This window comes from Ptychodera flava, chromosome 2, assembly GCF_041260155.1.
Source record: "Ptychodera flava strain L36383 chromosome 2, AS_Pfla_20210202, whole genome shotgun sequence".
Taxonomy (NCBI): Eukaryota; Metazoa; Hemichordata; class Enteropneusta; family Ptychoderidae; genus Ptychodera; species Ptychodera flava.
In genome coordinates this window covers 26,325,801-26,349,854 of record NC_091929.1, presented here as the reverse complement: position 1 = coordinate 26,349,854, position 24,054 = coordinate 26,325,801, and the positions used below count along the sequence as shown (strand labels likewise).

At 39.1% G+C, this 24,054-nt stretch overlaps 1 long non-coding RNA gene and 1 pseudogene across 1 annotated transcript; one reads left to right on the top strand and one right to left on the bottom strand.

The window, feature by feature from the left end:
* The first annotated feature begins 8,408 nt into the window (after window positions 1-8,408).
* Window positions 8,409-23,461, top strand: LOC139117817 (uncharacterized; annotated as a pseudogene).
* Window positions 11,058-12,837, bottom strand: LOC139117828 (uncharacterized). Its single transcript, XR_011548595.1, has 2 exons — window positions 12,507-12,837; window positions 11,058-11,313 (listed from the first exon to the last, which is right to left on the bottom strand). It is a non-coding gene; the product is annotated as an uncharacterized lncRNA (long non-coding RNA).
* Window positions 23,462-24,054: the final 593 nt, after the last annotated feature.

The window sequence follows — 24,054 nt, the reverse complement described above, 5'->3', positions numbered from 1 at the left end:
ATTCTGTTCATCAACTTTTGTATGACTTGGCTGTATGGACTGTACTTGACTCAGACACAAGAAACATGGAGATGAACACCTGTAAACTGCTAGTTGTTATTGTTGTTGTTTCAACCATATTGTTGTTGATGCAAATACGTGTACAAGAACATCGTAACAATGGGCCCCCAATAGCTATAAACAATTTACCTTCTGGCTAGTTCGACAGCAACACGATTTGAACTAATTTGGGATAATTGGATAGTGAAGTAATGCGATTTAATCTACAAATGTAATCTCATCTGCTTTCCTTTTTACATTACACACTTGTTGTTATGAGTAATTTGTAACATTGGAACATTCAGCTATACGGCACCTAACACTTTTGAGAAATTTGAAAAATATGAAAATCCAATCATCCCAAATTAGTTCCAATCGTGTTTGCAACGTATAATCATAGACCCTTTCTAGGGTCTATGATACAATGGAGGTACTGCGATGAACGCCACACATTTTGTTGATTAAACAACAGAAATGAAACGGGCTCTCGAACTTAATAATGCGGTCTATGCTCGAACGTCCAATGGGATTAAAAGTTATTAAAAAGTGACACACTGTCAAAATTCGCCAACATGAGCCTGTGCGATGTATTGTTACGTCAAACTATCTGCACATGTGAAGTGACCCAGAAGTTACACAAAAGTAAGAGGTTACCCAAATGTAAAACAATTTGCGTAAGAGTGCGTCACATAGTCCATGAACTCTGGTGAACTTGATGATAACCCCTGAATAAACAAACTGTTTACGAAATCACCAAAGCTCTAAAAAGAAAAAAATTGCTTAGCAGTGCTCATTCGCTAGTGTTGTTTCAGTCTTTGGAATAAATAGACGGGTCCTTAATACAGAACAGTATAGTAGAGAAAAGTGTTTATCTTGGAGAAATATTTGCACGATGTGTTACACAATATTTAATTTTTAATTTGGGAGAAAAAGCTTGGCAATGACGAGGCATACACCTTGCATGCCTTGGTGACGTGGAATGTTTGCATTGGACAATCAATATGATATCTGCTACACTTCTATGTTCTTGTCTGCTCGATTTGAGTCTGGCGACTGGAATCTGCCTTTTATATACATAATTTTTGACAAGGCACTACTTTTATTGTTGCTTCTATTTTTAATACGTTGAAACAGGCATATGTTTAGGTACCATGGTTAACACGATTGGAACAAATTTGGGATAATTGGATGGTGAAGTAATGTCGATTTGATGTAAAAATGTAACCTCATCTGCGTTTCTTTTTACACATTTGTTTTATGAGTAATTTGCGATATTGCAACATTCAGCTATACGGCACCTAACACTTTTGAGAAATTTGAAAAATATTAAAATCCAATCAAAATTAGTTCCAATCGTGTTGGTTTAAACAATTCGCATCAGCAATACTTCTCGTAATGAAATACTTTCTTGCTGTAGTGACTATTTCTAGGGTAGCCGATTTTATTGTAGAAATATTTCAAGCGAGTTACACATGTATTCCTAATATTTATGAACGTTACGTATAGCTATTCTGACAACGGACCGTTCGCTTGACGATACAATAATTGCCAATGGGGATATTCCATGTACGCTCCACGTGCCCAACACGCTGCAGATGGCATACCGGGACTGTAGTTTTTTTCGCAGAATTGCATGTCAAGGCATTATCTCAATGTTGATATGCAATCTAACCATGATTGCATATCAGCTGATATGCAACGGATGACAGCGAGCTTATGGATTAGTTACAAACTCAATCGGCAGTAGGCCTAACTACTCATGTATATTCCAGTCATATTGTATGTGTTTAAGTTGATTGCGCCTCGGGGACAAATATTTGAACTCTAAACATTTAAAGTTCTTTTCTGATCTAAAACCTAGGGGAGGGGGTTCATTTTCTAGCTCTTGGTGTAAGAAAAATTTTCACCGTCGTGCTTTTTCGTAAATCAAAAATTTTATTGTTATCCATAGAGTTAACACACGGATGGCGGCCATTCTGGATTTCAAATTTCGCTTAATCTTGGGAATTTTTCTCTAATACTATAATATGCACGGTTACCCCCGACTTTTATTATTGATTTTGTCAGAGAAATGGTGAGATATTCCTTGCTTAAAGTTTGAGCAAAAGTTTAGGTCTTTCACTTTCGAGGCGCATACTTCCTTAATGTCCTCTTTCTAAATACAGGCCCTGGGTTTTCTTCTCATTATTAGTCTGTATATATAGGTTTTTATTCTTTCCCAATGTAAGTTGCGCTTTTGAAAGTAAATATTATTCATTGCAAACAACTCTATAAATCCTCAGCGGGAACAAATTAAACACGCACGGAAACACGATCAAACAAAGTAACATATGGGACAACGTCGAACCCCTTGCAAAATCATGTTGGCGCAGAGTACCACAGTTTGCTGGAAAGAATGTGTCGATTTTTATCATTTTCTTAAAATATTCTCCAGTCATCCATCTACTGCCTGAAAGTAGCAGCTTGTTGGACTGTGCCTACCAATCGTCATATCCACGGCATGAGAGACTGAAGCAGGTCAGGTGAGTTTAGTTTCGCGTCGCAGGTCAGGTGAGTTTAGTTTCGCGTCGACACGACCTTGTCCTGGGACAATACATGACTGTCCAATGGAGACAAAGCTGACCTTTGCCCTTATCATTTGCAGACAGTTGATAGAATTTGCATACAATTGTCCATTTCTTTACCTTTGTCACACCCTCTCATTGCCTTTATGTAAGTATTGTATATTGTGTTCTATTTCTTCGCTCGTAACGATTTAATAGATAGATCCAAGGCTGGGGCCAAGAAAAATAAAAAGTTTTGTTTCTCATCCTTGCGCGCGTCAATTCAGACCCGCCGCGTCAACCTTTTTTCTGCTCATGGGGAAATAAAATGGAAAAAAAATAATTAACGCAAAAATACGAGACAATAGTGTATAACACAGTGCTGTATAAAACAGAACTGTAAACAAAATAACTGACACTAACATTCCATTCAGAACTATACACATATGTCACTGTTATATTAAGCTGTCAGAAGTGTGCATTGCTGCACTAAAAGTCAAACCACAGAACTGTTGCTATACAAAAATACTAAAACAACACTGCTGTGCATTTATCTCTGCGTGCATTCCTATGTCGTTTTCATGTTTTTATGCGTTCTTGTTGAAGAATAAAAAAGGGAAGGAAAACTGCGTTACCGCATCATTTTTGCAATATGTCTAGGATGAGAAACAAACTTTTTATTATTTTTTTTCTTGGCCAAACAGTCAAACGGTCCTACGGATTGTGACCAACCTACCGCTCCTTGCCGATTGCGTTATTGCATCATCAACAAGGTTGCTCACAGTCTTGCAGAAGGGTAATTCTATGGTGTCCCCCCACTCATTCTGCACACCTCTGGAGGAATTGTGATAACGACAATACACATCATCATATTGCCAGTTAAAGAGCGATCAGTAGAATTGGCTAACGGCTAAGAGTATATCGCAATTTCTGCGAATCCGAACAAACTTTGTTTCGATTTTGTATAGTGTACGCGAAACGTTCAATGCCGAATAACTACATCAGTTGCTCAGTTGCTGTAATTTGTGATGGGGATTTCGAAAACAATTCTGTCCGACCACATGACTTGGTCCGGCAAAGTTGCCTTTAAGAATAAATAATCGAAAAAGTAAGGAAAATCTGCATTAAATTTGCTGAAGAAACTTAACAGCAGTTTTGCACAAACATAATAATTATTTGCCCAAACCCAGTTCATACTATGCTTTATGCTGTCTGATTGGAAAATGACTTAATGTCTGTCATTTTCTTCATAACACACATTCAAAAGGAACAGTGAAAGCTATTCGCAACCGCCCCCACCACATTTTGTAAATTTCCCTCTTCCGCTCCCCACCTGGTAAACTATCCGATGGTCTCTCCCTATCGATACCCCCCCCCCCCAAATCCTATGAATTCCTGCATGGTTAACAGAACACCCTGGAATGAAAAAGCTTTGGTCCAGATCTTGTTTTTCTTGATATGTGAAAATGTATGCGTCGTTTTGATACGACATTTTCATTCTAAATTCTAACATTCGTTTCTCATATGGAAACACCACAAATCCAATGTGGTGTTTTAAGGGGTTGGTGAGTCTACAGAACTACTCGGACCAGTGGCCGTCCGTAATTATGTTGGTCTGACGGGATTTGGAGTCACAAGAAGCACATGTATAATTTACAAACCGCGTGGCACTTAGGAATACAAAGAAAAATCGAAACTTGTTTTCAAAATTCAATTATTTGTAATACCATACCTCATGACAAAACTGAGCTTTTATAATGGTGTTATCTGAATGACAAACCGTAGCTTAGCTATGAATACTAGCCAATTTAATGTTAAACACAATTTCATGATTTATTGCAAAAGTAGTGGCATGGTATCTATATTGAAACTTTGATGTAAGATATGGGCACCCTTCATGATATTGCAGATGAAAACAATTTAAAACATACACACTTGGCATAATATGATACATACAAACATACTGCCCTCCCAATAAAAAGTGCTTTCCACGCGCCTGGGTTTTGGATAAATGTGACGCAGGGAGAAGGTGCATAGGTCTTCTGAACTACAGCATCATGAGAGGGACTGTGATAGATGGAATAAGGATTCAGAATGAATCGGTTTACATGAGAGTAAACGCAACATTGAAAAATCCATACATCACTTACAAGCTGTGCTGGCGAGCTAATACGTTTGATAAAAAGATTAATTTTCCTGTACCGACACCGTCATCATGGGCTTGGTTGTATCTTCATCATACCACTAACGGCATATGTATATTACACCGTGTGTGTCTTCCACCACCTCCCCAAAATTAAAAGAAATTTCCATTAAATATGCATTTAAAAACAATATTAGGCCTGGTCATTACGAGTTCAGTATTTTGCGAGGCACTTACAGGTGCGTGGAGGTCAATAATGTTCATCCTGTTGACATTTTGAGCTTTAAACTTCTGATGATGAGTACAAACAAGAGATGGGAAATCAAGCATAACCTCGGTAATATGTAATGTTAGGTATGTGTGGTTGTAGCTCCACATGTCTAGACAGTAATTTTTTATTAATCCACGCATTTTATTTCCACAGTATTTTCAGGTTTTTTAAGGTTATTCAGCTCGCGTTGAATGTATCACAAGCGTCGTCGAAACAATGCTACATTACTGTTGGCAAGGCCAGGCTGAACTTTCCGCTTTTGATGGAGCATGCGCACTGTTCTGATGTGGACAATCCAAGCGACAAAAAGCTATCAATAAATAATACCATAGGCCTTGAGTTTTCACAAGGGACTATTGATAATAGCAGCAAGTTGCAGCAACCCATTTAACAGGGAGTATGTGATCATACTCCCTGTTAAATGGGTTGCTGCAACTTGCTGCTATTATCAATAGTCCCTTGTGAAAACTCAAGGCCTATGGTATTATTTATTGATAGCTTTTTGTCGCTTGGATTGTCCACATCAGAACAGTGCGCATGCTCCATCAAAAGCGGAAAGTTCAGCCTGGCCTTGCCAACAGTAATGTAGCATTGTTTCGACGACGCTTGTGATACATTCAACGCGAGCTGAATAACCTTAAAAAACCTGAAAATACTGTGGAAATAAAATGCGTGGATTAATAAAAAATTACTGTCTAGACATGTGGAGCTACAACCACACATACCTAACATTACATATTACCGAGGTTATGCTTGATTTCCCATCTCTTGTTTGTACTCATCATCAGAAGTTTAAAGCTCAAAATGTCAACAGGATGAACATTATTACAATAGTTGATACTCTACAGACAGTCGACTCGATTTGTGAGAAACTGTTGTCGAATGGTCAATTAATATATCGCAATGACACAACGACGTATATGTTAATGCTGACCTACTTTTGCAGATCATACAGAAACACCGCCCCGAGTTGCCGTGACGTAGCCGTTGAAATCGACAATCAATATCTCTTAACATCACCAGACACGATTATGTGAATATAACTGATACGCTTCACCGAACCAGAACATGCATAATGCGGTGGTGGGTAACCGTGACCAACGCGTGATTTCGTCTGCGGGACTTTTGACTGCGCAACTTGCGCTATGTGACAATGCGTCGTTTGTGATGAGCAAACGAGAGTCTGTAATGGCACGCACTGTCGTTTTAGGGTCACGATGTAATTCATGACATCAAAATTCCATGACCTCATTTCCATCAGGTGACAGAATTAACCCTTGAACCCTGTAATTTTTCACACCAAAATTTTAGTGCAACATTCTTATTTTTTATAAATTTTTCTGTAATTTTTTGATAATTTTGGACCAAATAAATATCACTTTTCACTGATTACAAGTTTTGATCAAAATTTTGGGGAAGATCTTGAACAAAAATTGTCTGATCTGAAAAAAAATTGTGTTGTATTTTACGAAGGAGACAAACATTGAATTTGGCACTCAAAGGGTTCTTATAGTGAAATATTAAAGCTTGGATCGGTCAGGTTGGTTCTAATAGTAACCGTTAACACTGATTGCACCGCGACGCTTGCCAGCCGTGCTAGCTTTTATAGTCCACGCACCTGGTACTGATTACCGAGCCTATACGCTGGTGTCGATCTTTCCCTGGCGGGATTTCAGTTGTACACGTCAGTCGACACCAGTGCTGAGTACCTTATCATGGGCGGCTGGAAACCTAGAGGTCACCAGCCGTCCTCTCAAGAACCTCAATAGTGCATAGAAAACGATGTGTCAGGGCGGGTCGAGGAAAAAACTGGGGCAACGATCTTGTATCCACTTTGACTCGGGACTTCATGCATGAGTGACTGTATTTTATGAATTGCGTTCATTTTTTCACGAATGGTTCCCTGCGTACGATGATGTGTGTTCCTGGCGTTGTACGGCCTCCCACCACACACCCCTGCTGACTCAGTCTCATGGGAAAACAGGGCGCCCGCGGCGCGATTTGGACCACGTACGAAAAAATACCCTTTCTAACTATTTTCGGCCGAAATCAACTCGATTCCGCTCTATGCCTATCCGAATAACTCAATTCCTCACAGATTGCAAAAACATTTGCTCTCGTGACATCCCAAACCGTTAGTTTACAAGCGATTTCAGATCAAGAGTCCAGTGGCTGGCCATATGCACCTAATGTATAACGCCGGAATAACACAGCATCGTACGCAGGGCTAGGTTCTAAATTGACATGATTTTGTTTTTTACTGAACGAGAACTACTCGCGGCAAAAGTTTAAAATTGTATGTACTGACCATAAGCGCTATTCTATAAAGCTTGCACTTATTACAGACCGATGAAAAAAAAAGACACAAAGGAAGCGCATGCGTGATAGAAGACTTGCCCTTGCTCGGCGTCGACGTCTTCCCTTTCTTCAATAATCTTGTGACGTCATTTGAGAGATGTGTGACCTCCAACTCAAGCCAGTTTACTTGAAACGACACAATGGGTTCAGGGAAGCAAAGACGGTCCCTAGTGCACAGTGGAAGGAACGTGGTCTACCGTATATTCGTGGCGGGGTTGACCTTTTGATGGCCCGCATAGACGCCCGCTACCCCTCCACAGATGGCTGCGTTTCCCCCACAGCTATGTCTATCGGAAAAGTGATTTATGTTTTAATCTGTTACACAAAAGGAACAATTTTCTGCGCCAATATATTTCGAGTCAAAATCCTTCCAACGGCAAGGCCATGGTTTGTAGGTGAAATGCGACCAGGGTGAGGATGAGTACTAGTCGGAAATAACCGTTTATCTGTTTATCACTGTCCGTACAAAGGTGACCTTGCACTCGGAAAGCAAAGCCCAGCCAGCGCCACGGAGGTCTTTCCACGCCGTCAGTTGCTGACACACCTACAAATAAATGGTTCCGTCTGGGAAGCCCTATACCGGCATGATGACATCACGCGGTTCGTGATCGTCGACAACGGAAAATACCGCGATATACCGTTCTGACAGCGAGCGAAGAATACATTAAATGATTTTCGTTGATGGTGTTGTGACATTGAACGTGGTTTCAAAATAAACTTGCAACGGCGATTGTGCGAAAAGTAAGCTGAAGAGATCCTTCGGCGAGAAAACCTTCCATTCCATCCAGCTGTACTTTTGCATCGCGGGCATTGTCCTCAGTCAGCTGGCTATTCATATTCATGGCACACTGTTAATCCATTGCCTAGGCACCGCTGTATAGAAAAGCCACATGACACAGTCATTTGCATATTCAATAATGCCGGGTCAGTCGCCTTCACGTGAACACCCCTACCTTATTGGCTATGAGATCTTCCCCAACAATTCTGTACTCTTCCACGGTAAAAACCGTGCATGAGATGAGAGTAGGGTAACTGAATGTATTAATATCTCGCTCACTTTACCATTGCGGTTCGAGGGGATCGCTTCGTGGCCCAGCTGAGCTGACATTTTTGGAGCCGGTGATCCCGAACAGCTAACGTGGACTTGAAGTAACTCATCGTGGAATCTGATCGAGTGATTGATTTTACTGAGGTGTTTACTTATTTTATATCGTTTTTCCTTGGACAGCGCTTCTTTTTGTCGGTGAAATCGGTGTCCTTAGCCAGTTTTGCTGGCTCTACCTTTTTCTAACATTTACGGAAATTTCCAGAGCCCTGATCCAGGCTTTATTTAATGACATTGGAGTACGTAGTTCAGTATAGTCCGACTTCTGTGCAACCATCTTCCGCATATATGGTTTTTAATATTTCTTCATTTTGTTTGTCAGTAGTGTGTGCTGAGTATTTTTGTGTTCTCATCGAGTATGTGAGTTTTCCGTTCGTACCGGCGTTTTTGTTCGCCAGCGCTTTCCGAGATCACACCGGTGTCAGGCTCTTAAAGTCTATAGACATTCATTCGAACAGTGGTTCCGAATATCGTAGTCACACAGTTAGTCTCTAAGTTGTCGCGATCATAGCAACATAATTGAACTTACATCTGCTACATACATTTACAGCGTGAACCAGTGCTTTTATTTTTTATAACATGGACGAACTAGTTGGGACTCTTCCATTTATTCAAGTGATTGAGACCCACTTTGCTTCAGACAAATTCACCCAGCACATTTCAGCCGCAGTCAAACATATTACGAAATTGCTCACATGTGTAACGGCATGTTAACACCCGCGATTTTTTTTCCTTTTCGTCCCTGTGGTTGTCATAGAGACCTGTAGATATAATCAAACATATCAATTTTACCATGAAAAGCGTAAACCACAGAAAAATGTGACTTTTCTTGGTTCCCAAACAAAGAATAATCGCAGGTTAGAGTGGATTGTCTCGGGCTGTGGGGAATTTCCTAGGAGTGAACACCGCGTGGTACATCGACCCCGTCAGGTTGTAAATGCTCTCGATCATCTTGCTGTTCACAACACGTCACCACAAGTGGAAGGATGTGGGTATCTTGGTCATCAATTTAGCTTCTTGATACAAAAGGTGGAGAATTTAACGGTAACAAGTACATACAACCATAAAGTATGTAAGATTTAGACAATGACACCGTCGCAGGGTCACCTGACTTGTCCTTATTTGGAGTGCGCGAGATACAATTAATATGTAATCATTCACGGTTTCACTGAACACTTTTTGCGCTGGAAATTCGACCCTGGGTATACAGAGATGCGACATTGTTGTATTCAGATTATGAAAAAACCTGCAAAACTTGTTTATGCCTCTGATTCCAGATTTTGTCAAAGGAAATCGTTAGTTGATAAGCCAACTTTTCGCAGGTTCGCAACCGATCATTCAAGTATTTACGGCCAGGTGATGCTTTGAGCACCATTGGGGAAGTAAAATTCTCTCCCAAATAGACCAACATTGGGACCATGATATGATTGGGGCTTTTGACAAGAAAACATTAGAAAAGAATCGTTAAGTATCGCGGAAACAGCAAAATTATGTAGATATATGTCTGTCGTACGTTGCGATCGCGCTGAAATCTATGATAACTTGCGACCACTGTCTTTGGGCGTGGCCGTTCGAGACCGATGGGCGCAAAATTTAAGGTTATTCTGTCACAGCAAATTGAGTTTTTTTTTCTGACAATAAAGTTCTTTTAGTGAGTGCAAAGTTTCAACGTAATCTTCAATGTGCAGTACAACCCTCTGCCTTCCATGAACGGCGTCTCGTCTTTCCGTCTATATACGACTTTGAGCTTTTTCTTGTCCGGGGTGGTTTTCGAAAATTCTCATCTTTTGCAAACTACGATCTTCGATACCACCTCCATCCTCTCTATCTCTTGAATCTGCCAGACCTGAAAATATAAAACATTGCCATTACATGTATTTTTTTCACCAGGATGAAAGTTAGGTAATTATGAGACGGACAAAACTCTGCCGAACATCATTAGGCAAAGTTTAAGATGAAGGGAGAGTTGGCAAACGTTTCTGTCGAAAAGCCCGCTTTACTTCTTTGTCCTTACAACTTGATTTATCTTCACGATGATAATTCTTCGCCAAAATCCGAATTAAAAAAACTAGATTTTCTTGGTACATCCACGATGGTAGAATTGAACTCTTTGTCGGACAATCCGCTTCTCTGCAGCCTGTTGTCATCTCGACACGTCCTGACGACGATCTGACCTGCCTGTCAGAGCTTGAGTGCAGTAACAGTTAGTCCCAACTGCGAGATGCCAGGATTCTATCACACCATTCTTCTCATATCTAGAACTTCAGCATTAGTTGAACTGCTCAAAATGTCTTGTTCTTAGAAGTAGCTTGTACTTTCAACATTAACAAGGTTAGGTACTGTCCTCTCAATTTTCTTTGAAATCTTCTCCCCTATCATGATACGTTTACCTTTTCTCGTAACTTTGTTACACCTGTCAGGAACTACAACTTGATTTCTGAAATCAAACAACAATGTTAATATTCTCCGTTTTCTTGAATGGTTCACAGATTTGAAAGAATCTCCGTTGCCAGTCACGTGGAAGACAACTGGGAACGGCGCCAAGATGCCAGAGAGCGTGAGTTTTAAATTTATTAATCATTTAGAAATTACGCAATATTTTTGTTTGAAACTTAGTGTTTGTATTAAGTTCTTGTACATATTTGGTACGAATACCCGTATATGTGTATATTGTATTTGAAACGAAATATTTCCAAGTACGACTCGATCTACTGTTTGGCCCGAGTTCCAGTACATAACAATTCGTGATCATCAGTGAGCCGAGGTACCGCAATCAGTGTAGTGATTTTTCTTGAAGGGGAATGTCCGATTTAAATTTCTTCAGCTTGTTATCCAGTTTTTCTCAACGAGTTGTCTGAAATAGAAGAGAACTATGAAGAGAATCGTTATAATATTAATGATCACAACACTGATCTGATGAATTTTCCGACTCGAGTCATGGAAAGTGCCCGGATGTTATATGTCCGGAGGTAGTGCAGGATTTTTTAACCGAAGCAAGTGCTAGTCCCTTGGAATATGCTACACTCTGGGAGTGGGCATTGTTTTCTTATCGGCATATGATAGATTCTAAAGTTTGAAATTCACCTTGCGGACTAGAAAAAAGTCGAGAAAGATAGGCCTTGAAATACCACCAGACCACGATACGTGTATTGGGCATGCGCATCAGCAATCATATCGAAACGCTACCGCGTATACCGCGCCCTCCTGAGTGAAAATCGTAACTCGCACATTTGCATTTGTGCCGACTTTCATTCACAGTGCGACAACCAGGTTCACGGCCTGTAGACCCCAGTCATTATCAGGACTAAGATCATTCTGCGTGTGAAATCACTTTTGGCTTTCCGTTCCAATTCGTTCTTGTCATTTCATGACGCCAATGGCATGCGCAGCAAAATTTTGGAACAAAATTGTACTGTAGGCCTAGGCTAGTAGAGGGACCGTGGCTTCAACTTGGTGATGAACAGATTAACGCAAACTTCGATATCTAAAAAATCCGCGAGGAACGGTAGATTTCCTATTAAACAGGCTGGCAAACAAACAGCTGAAACACCATTTTCCCATGGAGTATAAACTATCAACAGGAATCAATTTTGGTTTGCTGACACTACATGTGGGACAGCCCCACCGTTCTGGCAAGTACCGAGCTAGCTGCAGTCTATTCTGACGAGTCAAAGAGTTCGAAATACAATGGAGATGGGATTTAAAAAACTAAATTCTAAAAACGTAAGGTTCTGTGCAAAGTGTACATGACTAAATTACTACATGAATAATGTGTCAAAAAGAATTTACTATGCGAGACGAAGCGGCGTCTGTCACTGAAATAAGGACATCGGTGCTATGTATCTGCTTATTTTGAATAAAAAACAAATTTTGGACAGCGTCCCACAGTATGGTGCAGTGCCGCCGCAGTGGAGTAGCCTACTGATAAATAAAATATTGGCTTTTCCGTTCGATGCCTCAATTTGGAACGCAGATACGGTTTTAAAACCGACATAATTCTAGTATCGTCCCTGAAAATTGGGGTTCAAAAATGTTGGAGAATCTTACCTATAAATTCCGCCGCATGTTTTACGGGCCAAAGATTTTCCTGCGTCACTACCATTGTACGAAATCTTGTTATCGATAAGGGGAGGAGGGCGCGAACGCGTTTGTTTTGATCGTCTTTTCAATCGGAGATTTCTTCACTTTTCTCTTCTCTTCAACATCAGATTTCGATGAAATGATCGAAGGCAAAATTCCTGAAACACTGAAAAAATTCCGGAAACTTAAAACGAGCCTGTCCAGCATGAACGTAGTACTCGTAGCGTAGGAATAACAGTGTTGTTTTTCTCGGCTGCTCGTTCCGCGTAACCGGTTTGTACTGCATTGCGTTGACCTCGAGTAAACTATGGGTCAGAGTTCAACATTTGTGATCATATGATTTGAGGGCCACATCGAGGCTCTGAAGCTTGGCCACAGCTCTCGTGAAGCCAAGAGCTCTTGTTTTATCGTTATGCCATTTCTCGGAGTACAAGTTCGTTCGTTATATTGTCACATGAAAATTAGACGCTCCTGATTATGTGAAGAAGGTAAATAGATATACGAGTGTGATACTAAGGCTTGACTTCTTTCGTAAACAGGTTGTCGCGTAGCTGGCATTACATCAGCCATCACTAGCTGCAAAATTGTAGCTCTACGGTGAGGCGGTCGGTGAGTTTTGGTTTTTGCAACATCGCTCACCAGTAGAGCTACAATGCCGAAGGCCCTGTAGCATACAAAATAAGCGCGCCACACATGGTGCGGCATTTTCATGTAAAATCCCACATATTTACTGCATTTGGTCGTACCGATTTATCACTACTGAAGACTAAACACTATACTAAACTAACCTTGTCGTTTATGGGGTTTGGTATTAGCACAGACACGTCGATCGCGTTCCATAAACATTGAGCGTGTTTCATGGAGCCGCCATTACCGGAAGTTGGTAATGGCAGCTCCAAGAAATGTTTTGGAACGCGATCGACGTATTTGAACAAATACCAAACCCCATACACGACAAGGTTAGTGTAGTATAGTGTTTAATCTTCAGTAGTGATAAATCAGTATGACCAAATGCAGTAAATATATGGGATTTTACATCAAAATGCCATGCCATATGCAGCGTGCTTATTTTGTATGCTTCAGGGCCTTCGGCATTGTAGCTCTACTGGTGAGCGAGGTCGCAAAAACCAAAACTCCCCGACCGCCTCACCGTAGAGCTACAATTTTGCAGCTACAGCCATCACATGAATTATGATTTGTCACAATTAATTAAGCTTAGTAACTCACTGATATTTTCAACCAGATTTCATGTATTGTAAATTTATTTGTACGGCGAAAAAGTAAACTTTGCCTCACAAGAAGGATGTTTTTGGGGTATATCAATAGAACTAAACATTTCAAATTTGTTCACAGCTGATTCTATTTGATGAGTAAATTTACGTAATTTTCCCTATTTTTTCAGAATTCTGTCGTGACCTCTCGTAAGCGAGAGCATGATGAAGAAGCCGCTGCGAAGGCTGAAAACGGATACGACGTTGACAGCCTAAAACATGTGAAGAAAGTCAACAGTGCATTGGGTAATGGCATTAGCAATGGTGCAGTGCATGTACAAAACGGTCATGAGCCTGCAGTAAAAAAACTAAAAGTTGAGCACCATGTTGACGACAAGCCAAAGGCAAGCCCGCCTAGTCCTCAAAATAAGATCACAGGTAAAACCCCAAATATCCAAAATTTGCAACAAACTGATGTTCTCTTCTGGACTCTGTACAGTTCCTCTCTTGTCCTCCTATGGTGTACGGTGGGTCTGTGCTCTCTCTCTGTCTCTCCAATCTGTCCTCTTTAGTGCTTCAATACTGCATGCCTTGTTCCTTTCTTATAAACATTTCCATTACGGTATCATTGACCTTGGTTTTTTACCAAGTTCAATGATGGGAAGTGTCTGGTAATGTGACGTGCACTCAATATCTCCTAAGCTCTGCACCTCTTCCTTGTTCTGTTATCTCGCTATATTCTTTCTGCATCAAGATTTTGTTACAGTGGACGTAGATAGCATTTTAAACTTTCTTGCACAATTAGTAGACATGCTGCAAATATAGATTACTTAGGAGTTTGGTTTACCATAGACCCTCCAGAAAGACGTTTTTCTCGAGGGTCTGTGGGTTTACATAGCAGTGTAAAATAATATCATTACAATAAATTGAACAACATGTAAAATGATTGACTGCAAAGCATGCCAATGTTTCTCTGTTGAAATGCAATTTCTTCGTTTGTCGAATGTGCAAAATATGTATGCAGCAGCATTTACATGCTTCACGTGACATTGTCAATACACTAAACTTTGCCAACTTCTGTTCCTACATCAGTGACATCAGCTGAAGAGTTCCTCTCTAACCGCGAACTGGTTCTGGAAGTTTCCAAGAAGATGAAAGCGGTCATGCAGTCTGAAGACCTGTTCCATGACTTTGACGACACCGTGGATCACATCGACAAGAAGAAATACCACATGCAGATGTTCGACACGTGTCGCGAAGCTGAAAAGAGAGTCTTGGAAAGCTATGGAGTGAGTGCGGACATCATGCCTGGCAAACTTCCATTCTTTGCCTTCATTGTACCCAAGTACAAGACTGACAGAGAGGTAAGACACCGTATGCCATGGGTTTTGCTCACAAAGGATCTTTCAGTGATTTTGATCCATACAACAGACTGGCCATTCAAACTGTGTTGTAAAATCACAAGAAGAGGTGACAATGCCACAATAGTCATGGTGCTGTAATTTTTCCCGCCAAAATTTTAGTGCTACATTTTACCAATTTTTATCTCCCATTTGCCATACATATATGGCAATGGGAGGTTATATGGTTGAAAAAAGTCTGTATGTGAGATGTCTGTCTGTATGTATGTATGTATGTATGTATGTATGTATGTATGTATGGATGTCTGTCCGTCCAACGCAAAAACTCCAAAACCGCTGCACGTATTGAGCTGATTTTTGGTGTAGTGATGCCATATATGATGTAGATGTGCCGTTGTTAAAATGAACTTGTTAGGCCCATAGATATGCTAATGAGGTAGAAAAAAAGCGAAAATGGTCAAAAATCAATAACTCAGGAACTACTCATCTGATCATTGTCATATTTGGGTTTAAGGTACCTTGGGACCAACTCAATTAAACATGTAGATTTGATGTCAATATTTGATGCTTTCTATTTTTAATGATTTTTTTTTCTTTTTTTGCCATTTTAGTAAAAAATCTTTTCCTCTTAAACCAATGGTTGGATCGCTTTAAAATTCGGCGTGCAGGTACCTTGTGAAAACTCAAAATAGAATTCACCAGAATTATGGCACAATTTGCATATTTGTATTTTTGGGCAATTTTTGCCATTTTTGGTTAAAAAAATCTTCTTTGAAACTGTGTATGCCATTACTTTCTAATTGGGTGTGCAGGTTCCTAGGAGTGACCTGAAGATGACTCTGTGAACTCAAGCTGAAATTTGCAAATTTTGTGGTACTTTTTGCCATGCTTTCAAATTTGGTACATAGGTGAAATGTAGTAGGTCATTCATTCAAAGTCAAGTACTGCCTGTGTGAATGAGCAGATTATGATTGTGCTGTTCCAGGCTGAGGTGCTATTTATAGGAATGATGCAATGTTAAACAGTAATTGATGTTTTGACTGAATTTGACTTACATTGTATGTAACTCCTGTACTGTATAAACCCTATCAATTCACCCAGAAAAAAATAATTAATATGATTTTAAATAATTGAATTAATGAGGATATCAACAAAGCCAAAATAATTTTAGTGTAGAATTATTAGAATGTTCAACTTTTTTGACAGTTCATAGTGAAATGGAGGATTAAAACATGTAAAGGCAAGTTTCCTGAATCCCAACTTTGACATATTCTGAACCGTCATATATTGTGCTGTGTATGTTATCTAAATGAAATTGCTCATAATAGCTTATCATGATAGGTTGGTCAAATAAATAGAGATAGAGAAAGTTCCAATTTCCATTTATGGTTGACTTGGTAAGGATAAAATAAAATTACTTTTTGAGGAAAAAATAGAGTGATCAATTAAAAGAGTGGTCAAAGTGATAGGGTTTTTATGGTAAAGCTGGACTGTAAGATTCCTCATGTGCTATTTATAGCAATTATGCAATCTGTGTAAACGGTGCAATGAAAGTGTTACATGATTCCTTATAATGCTTTTGATGACCTTGAACTTCTTAAGTTGCAAACATTTGTCTCTTCTGTGTGCTTTCTCTGAGTACCTACAGGCTCAACTTATTCAACAGAACTTACTTGCAATGTTAATTTGAAAGTTAAAATGTGCTTGGTTAATAGGATGAAATACTGATAAAGATAACCAGCTGAAGATTCTTTATAACCTGACAGATATGCTGTTTTTTTATGACGTAAATGTTGATAAGCAAGTCTTGTTTACTTTAATTAGAATGTAATTAACTCTCATCTATATTATAATAAGCAGTAGTATCAAGTTGATCAAGCTAATATTGACAAGTTGGTCTGCTGTTGGAGATTAAAAGCTGTAAAAACAATGTATGCATGTATGCATGTCTATCTGTTTGTCTGTCTGTCTGTCTGTAGACCCGCGTTTTTTGGAGGGTCTATGGTCTGTCTGTATGTATGTATGTATGTTAGTTATTATGTGCGGATGTATGTCTGTCAACATTAAAAACTCCTAAATCGCAGCACCTACCATCTTAGTATTTGGTTGACAGGCATCGAGGGGTGGAGATGTGAATTTGTTGAAATAAACATGACAAAGTCAAAAATATGCAAATGAAGGGGAAAAAAGGAAAAATCCTGCAAATTGCTAAAACTTTGTAAATCACTGGCCAGATTTGGTTGAAACTTGGTATGCAGGCTCTTTATAGTGACCTAAGTTACATTTCTTCAAATTGTGGTGAAATTTTAAAAGTTGTATGTATATTTTTTGGCGATTTTCCCGTTTTTTTGTCAAAAAATCTTTTCTGAAAGCACTCATCCCATTGCCTTGAAAACTTGTTTGTATGATCCTAGGGTTGACCTTTGTCAGATTTGTTCAAATTGTGGTGAAATTTTCATATTTGTATTTTTGGGGCAATTTTTCCCATTTTTTGTCAGAAAATCATTTTCTCCCAAAGTATTTGTTGGATTGCTGTAAAACATGATAGTCTTGATCCTAGGTTGTTTTCTGTCAGACGTGTAAAAGTCATTATGAGATGGAGCATTTCATATTGCCGGGGTATAAGATTAATTTGGACTTGCAATGGAATTTTCTTAGTCAACCTGTAAGAATGCAATGTCATGTGTGTACTAGTAGTTAGTATCGCTGCAAAATGGGAGGACAGTGTCATTGACACTATTTTTATGAATTTTTCTCTAATTTTTGTGATAATTTTGGACCAAATGGATATCACATTTCATTCGCAACAGTTTCTTATCAAAATTTTGGGCAAAAATCAGAAAAAAATTGACTGGGGAACATTTTATAAAGGCGACACAAATTGACTTTGGCACTCAAAGTGCCTAATGCTTAGTGACTGACAATAGTTATAAATAGCTCCTTGGTTCAGAAAGTAGTAAAAAAGGTCTAATATGTACTTAAGAGTCGGATTATTAAACTGAGTTGTTTCTTATGAGGCCGTCTAAATTATGATTGAATTATTTGACTGAATATTCTGTGCAGCTTTGTGCAAACATTTGTATACACGTGTTTCTTGAATTAATTTCATCTATTTACACATTTTCTTAACAAATATTGCATTTTTCTTTCCGTGCCAACCAGATTATGACCCAATTTCAGTTTGTCGGTAAAGGAGTTGCCAATTTATTGAATGCCCAAATCAGTGTTGGTGATCATCCACCTGATGTTGAACTCTACGGAATAGATGACAAAGAACATGTCTCGTTGTCGGAACTCCACTCCAAGAAGGACCAACCTATTGTATTCATCGCTTCATCGCAAAGCTGACCCATAATGAGGGTGAGTCTACGGGCAGAATTTCTGTCGTTCAACGATGAATTTTTGCAAAATTTCTGTCATTCAACGCAGAATTTTTCCAAAAATTTCTGTTGTTTAATGCTGAAATTTTGCAAAATTTCTGTCATCCAATGCTGATTTTCGCAAAATTTCTGTCGTTCAATGCTGAATTTTGCATACTTCTTGAACATGTGTAATTTTCAAGAAGTCCTATTTAATACGAATTGGAAGAACATGACAAAAATACAGTTGGTACCATGCAATGTTGATAAATATTCATGAACCATGTGATGATTGCCATGTCAAATACATGTCATAACGCATGGCATCTATTTGCTCAATTTATTTTCAGTTACATTGAATGGTAATAACATGGTTCACCTCATCTCTTATCATTATGGGCATTTGCAACATTTAGAGAATATTAATCTGAAAAAATACTGCAATATTCATTTTTTTTCTGGAAGAAAAAAATACTAACTCTGAATTTTTTCTTTCTTTTAGACCATCATTGAAGGTGGTCCTCTCTTCAACCTCTTTGAGAGCTACCACGATAGAGTTCAGTTCGTGTTCGTCTATCTGCAGGAGGCTCACCCCAAAGATGGTTGGAGCTTCGGTGACAAGTTTTCCACTGTCAGCGCCCACACTACCCTTCAGGAGAGGATTGACGCTGCCCAGTAAGTTTCCGAGCCTCTGTATGATATTTTCAGTCACCATCCCTGCAAATCTGTGAATACGGGTATGCAAGGACACTGAGTTTAAGTCTGACATTTGGCGCATAAGATTCTTCCAGTTTGTGATTCAGAACTTTTCTAAAAAGATGCCCTTTGTAAAGTTATTTCCTTTTCTCAAAAAATATGTGCTTCTGTGAGAAACTAGAATGAGTTTAGTCATGAGCTTGCTCTCATGCTTGCATAGTTTGGCAAACAACCATACTTGTTAGTAGGTAAAATGCACATAGTTGCAGTGTTTAATCCAGGATGTCATCAACAGGGGGGATTTTCCCCCTAACCAGAAAATTTAGGGGGGATTTCACCAGTTCATGTGTTCTCCTTATACCTCTAAGGTGTGACTGGCACCATTTCATGGGGCTGGTCCCACCTTCAAAAATTACTGGGGGTGCCAACATGTCAACAGAGGGGAATCCCCCATCCCCCTCTCTTGATGAAACACTGCAGTTGTACAACCTATATTGTATTTACCCCAAATAGCTATATTTAGATTTTACGTATTATTAAATATGCGTGTGCTCAACTCTCTTTTGATTTAGTTCATAGTGATTATGTAATCACAGAGATACTTTCCAATCCAAGTACAGTACATCATATCTAAGTTCTGTTTCCTTTTGTTCCATTTTAGAATGTTGGTAGATCTCCAGCCTGATCTTCTTACCACCGACCACAAAGATGAAGACAAAGTCCGCGTCGTCGTCGACAGCATGGACAACGAGTTCGCTCTGAACTACGCCGCTTGGCCTGACCGCATCCTCATCATCGAAGACAAAGAAGTGGTCTTTGTCAGCGAGCACGTCACCGAGGTCTTGAAGCATCCAGAGCACATCATGAGTGAGGGAGTTCAGAAGTATTTGGATTCCAAATTCCCCAAGGAAGAGTGATTTGGAGTCAGATGACTAGCCGAGGAATAAGTCATCTCCTCCAAAAAAAATTCCATGTTCACTGACCACAGAGATTGAGTAAAAAACAGAACAAAAGGTGTTGAAGTCCGGAATGACGGATAAGGTTTGTTGCATGCAGCAATTGTGATATTGTTTGTCAAGCATGATAGATAGACCACATTGCTGATAGTGATGAACCAAGTCTGTCATTCCTGGTTTTTGGCATTTTAAAAAAAGTAGTAGTAGTGGACATCATTCATGTTACAATGACATGGAAGATGTTGGGCAACCGTGATACGAGGCGGTCATGGCTTGGTTAGGGCTATGGCTCTAACTACCATAATTTGTCCCCAGTATGATGGTTCTCTTTGTATAAGAGCGTTTGGCCCAAATAGTTTAGAAACGAGAAGAGAATTCAAAAAGTGGTGACGTTACAGGAGGTGGAAGAAGTTGCTAACCACTTGATGGTACCATGACAACACACAAATCAGGTCCACGGGAAGTTTGTGTGTTCGAGATTTATTTCCTGACAGAAGTGGCTGGCGACATCTTTCCTCATTGTGACATCACAAGATTTTCACTCGTTAAAGGGGGAGTGGAAATGCTTCTTCACTTGAAAACGCCAACATCTGATGAGAATTCCTCATCGGATGTGGCAGCTTTTTTTTTTTGAGTAAACGAGTATTTCCAGTGATGAATCGTGGTCTGTGAATGTGACGCATACAGAGGACTTTTGAAGACTCTCTGGCTAAATCCTGTCTCTAGGAATCCTTGAGTCTGATGTTCCCCATCCTACTGGTGCGCAAAACTTCGCATTCTAACGACTTCATCAGCTTTAATGACGAGAAAATCTGAATGACTTACAGCAACGATGGCAGTGTAACATGGAATTATATTTTGCTGAGTTCAATTCAGCCTCATTGTTTTTTTGATTTTTTTTTGCACGAAAAAAAATCTGGATTCTTTGTTGATGACTCTTGTTATGTATTTTGACCGAAAGATTATTGGACCACCCCAAAAAGCATCGTGCTAGAAATTTGTAAACATTGGTGTAAAGTATTCTGAAAATTTCTTGTGTTGCGACGAAGGTAGGAAATTTCATTTGTGAAATGTGTGATGATGATGATTTGATGAGGATGAATATCTTCACCAGCTTTACTCAAATCAGGTTTTCATTTCTTCTGTCAGTAAACCTTGTGAAATGTTTGATCATACCATTTCAGAGAAATGTAAGAGTGGGAAAGAGAAGAATGTTGAGAAAAAAATTTTTTGGTGCTTTCTTATTGTGGCTTTTTGAAAGCATCCTTTATTTGTGTGTCAAGGATAGCTACTTGGTGTCAGCATTCTGTGTGTGACATGAGAGCCGTATCTGAGATAAAATATTTTTTTGGCAGCAAAGAAAAATGTTATATGTATCATTAACACACATTAAAACTGAAATAATGCATCGATTTAGAAGTTCTGAAAGATCATGATAAGTATGTTTGCTTTTAGCAGAGAAATTATTAAACTGTTCATAGGCCGCCTTATTATTTACAACATCAAGCTTGAAGAAGCTGCCGATTGTCGTTAACCCTTTGAGTGCTGTAATTTTTCCCGCCAAAATTTTAGTGCGACATTTTACCAATTTTTAAGAATTTTTCTGAAACATGTTTAATAATTGTTGACCAAATGGACAGAACTTTCCAAAGGTTACAGTTTTTGATCAAATTTTGGAAAAAATCTTAAAAAAGATATTTGGACCTAAAAATTTTAGGGTAATATTTTATAAAGGTGACAAATTATTGACTTTGGCACTTAAAGGGTTAAACAACTTCTTAGAATATATCGATCTGTCTCTACCATCTTTGGTCAGACTGACCGTCACATCATACTGTAATATCCCGGTCATACTAAGACACTCCTTATGTATTTGACTTACTGTACATCCAAAAATGACTTGTACTTAAATGGAGGGGTCTTTGGAACTGCACTTGAAGTCCATATGGGAACCCTACAACCAATGTAAACACTATTTCCAAGGAACATTGGCGAATGAAGAACCTTAAAACATGTATGCCATAATTTAGGCCATATTTGAAAGTTGTAGCTATGCTGACGTGATGGATCTAGGTGCAGTTCCAATAATTGAACCCCTCCCTCTGAAATGCCATCAGTACAATCGATGAGTGCTATCATTGGTTCTCTCAACTTATCTTGCAACATTTTTGCATCAAAACTTGTCAAGAACACCATACTTTTGTTTGTCGTACTTTATGAGCACACATTGATATACATTGTACCAATTTTTCCATTCCAGACGAGATTCCTATTCTGTTCCTGTAAAAAAAATTTCAGTCTGCTTGATTTTGAAGACAAGTGAAATCTTGTCTTGCCGTATTATTTAAGAAAAATTGTACCTATAGCTTAGAAAGCTTTATTTAGTGGGCAAAACTGAAGTTTAGTGGACATGAAGTTTTGTTTGAATTGTAAGTTACATAGGGAGTATATTCACACCATCAGTAATATATACAACCCCTAAGAAAAAAACTTATTCGCAACCAAAGATGTGTCCACTAACCTTCAGTTGTCTCATTTAGTGAATTCACTTCAAATTTGGCTTTTTGTATTAACTAGAGAGTTGTATATGATTTAATAGATGATTTTAGAAGTGATTTAGAAATATGCATTCTATGAGTTGGCTAATTATATCTTTATCAAGCAATAGAAAATCTTTATTTATAAGCCTGACTGTTGGATTCTGCTTGACTGTTGTAATGGACACATTTGTGTCAAATTTACAGGTGCACACACATCACGGTGATTTTTCACACCCGAGGACAGAAAATGACCACTACAGCGTCTGCTTACTTGAACTTCAATTTCATTTCTTTGGTTTAGAGGCAGTGCAAAACTTTATTCGGACCAAATATCCACAGCTGATGGTTGAAATCTATTAACAGAGAAAATACCGTTAAACCTCATTTTGTTCACATGTGAAGAGTATGCTATCAAATTTTGTGGAATATTGTCGGCAACATTTTCAAAATTGACTGTAGGCATCATGCAGTTACCCGAGAAAAGTTAATCCACAGGTTTGTGTCTGTTTTTAAAACAAAAACGAACCAAAAGTTGCTTGATATCTGCTGAAAAATGAGTTTGAGTGCTGTCGTCTGCTTGCCATGTCAACTTTTCTCACTATCTGTAGCATCGAACACTGCTATCTGCGCTGATCTCCGAAGCCCTTCTTCAAGGTCACGTGCCCGACTGTAGTCGGGAGATAACGTGGCTTGCATTATTGCTGGGACCACTGACACTAAAATACCAAATTACTGGCACTGAAATGGAAGTTTTGCATATTGTATTGTATGTAGAAGCAATAAAACCCACAATACCTGACATCTTGAAGTATAGCGTGATTTCTGTGATAACTGTGCATTGTGTTTTAAGACTTTGACCCATGGTATCGACATTTCTCAGGCTGATAACGGTCTCTCTATGGCATTAGACCACGGTCCTAAACATGACGTATACATACTGCCTTGGCATATGGTGTACCTCAATGTGAGCACTCCCTCCTTGATTGAGGGACAATGACGTGAGATCATACCCTATTAAAAGCAGTCAGAGAATAGTGGCCACGGACTCCGCACTGACGAAACACTGGAAACATCAAGTGCGACTTCCAATGAAAACGCCACCACTGGCGAAATAATTTAATTCCCTGATAAAGTCAACACTGTAGCTTAGGCGGTGTGCATCGACTAGTAACAGCAGAATATTGTCAGATTGTCAAGAAAAGAGAGGAGAGACCATTTTGCTGTAGAAAATACACTTCTAATGTATAATAAATTATTTGAAATATTGCATGTGAATTTCAAACTTTCCCTGTGCAGATATTTTCATACTCGCAGAGTTTTTACCTTAGTCACGTAGGTGAGTGGCAATGAAAAACTGAAAATGTTGTACTATAATGTCAACAACAACGGGAA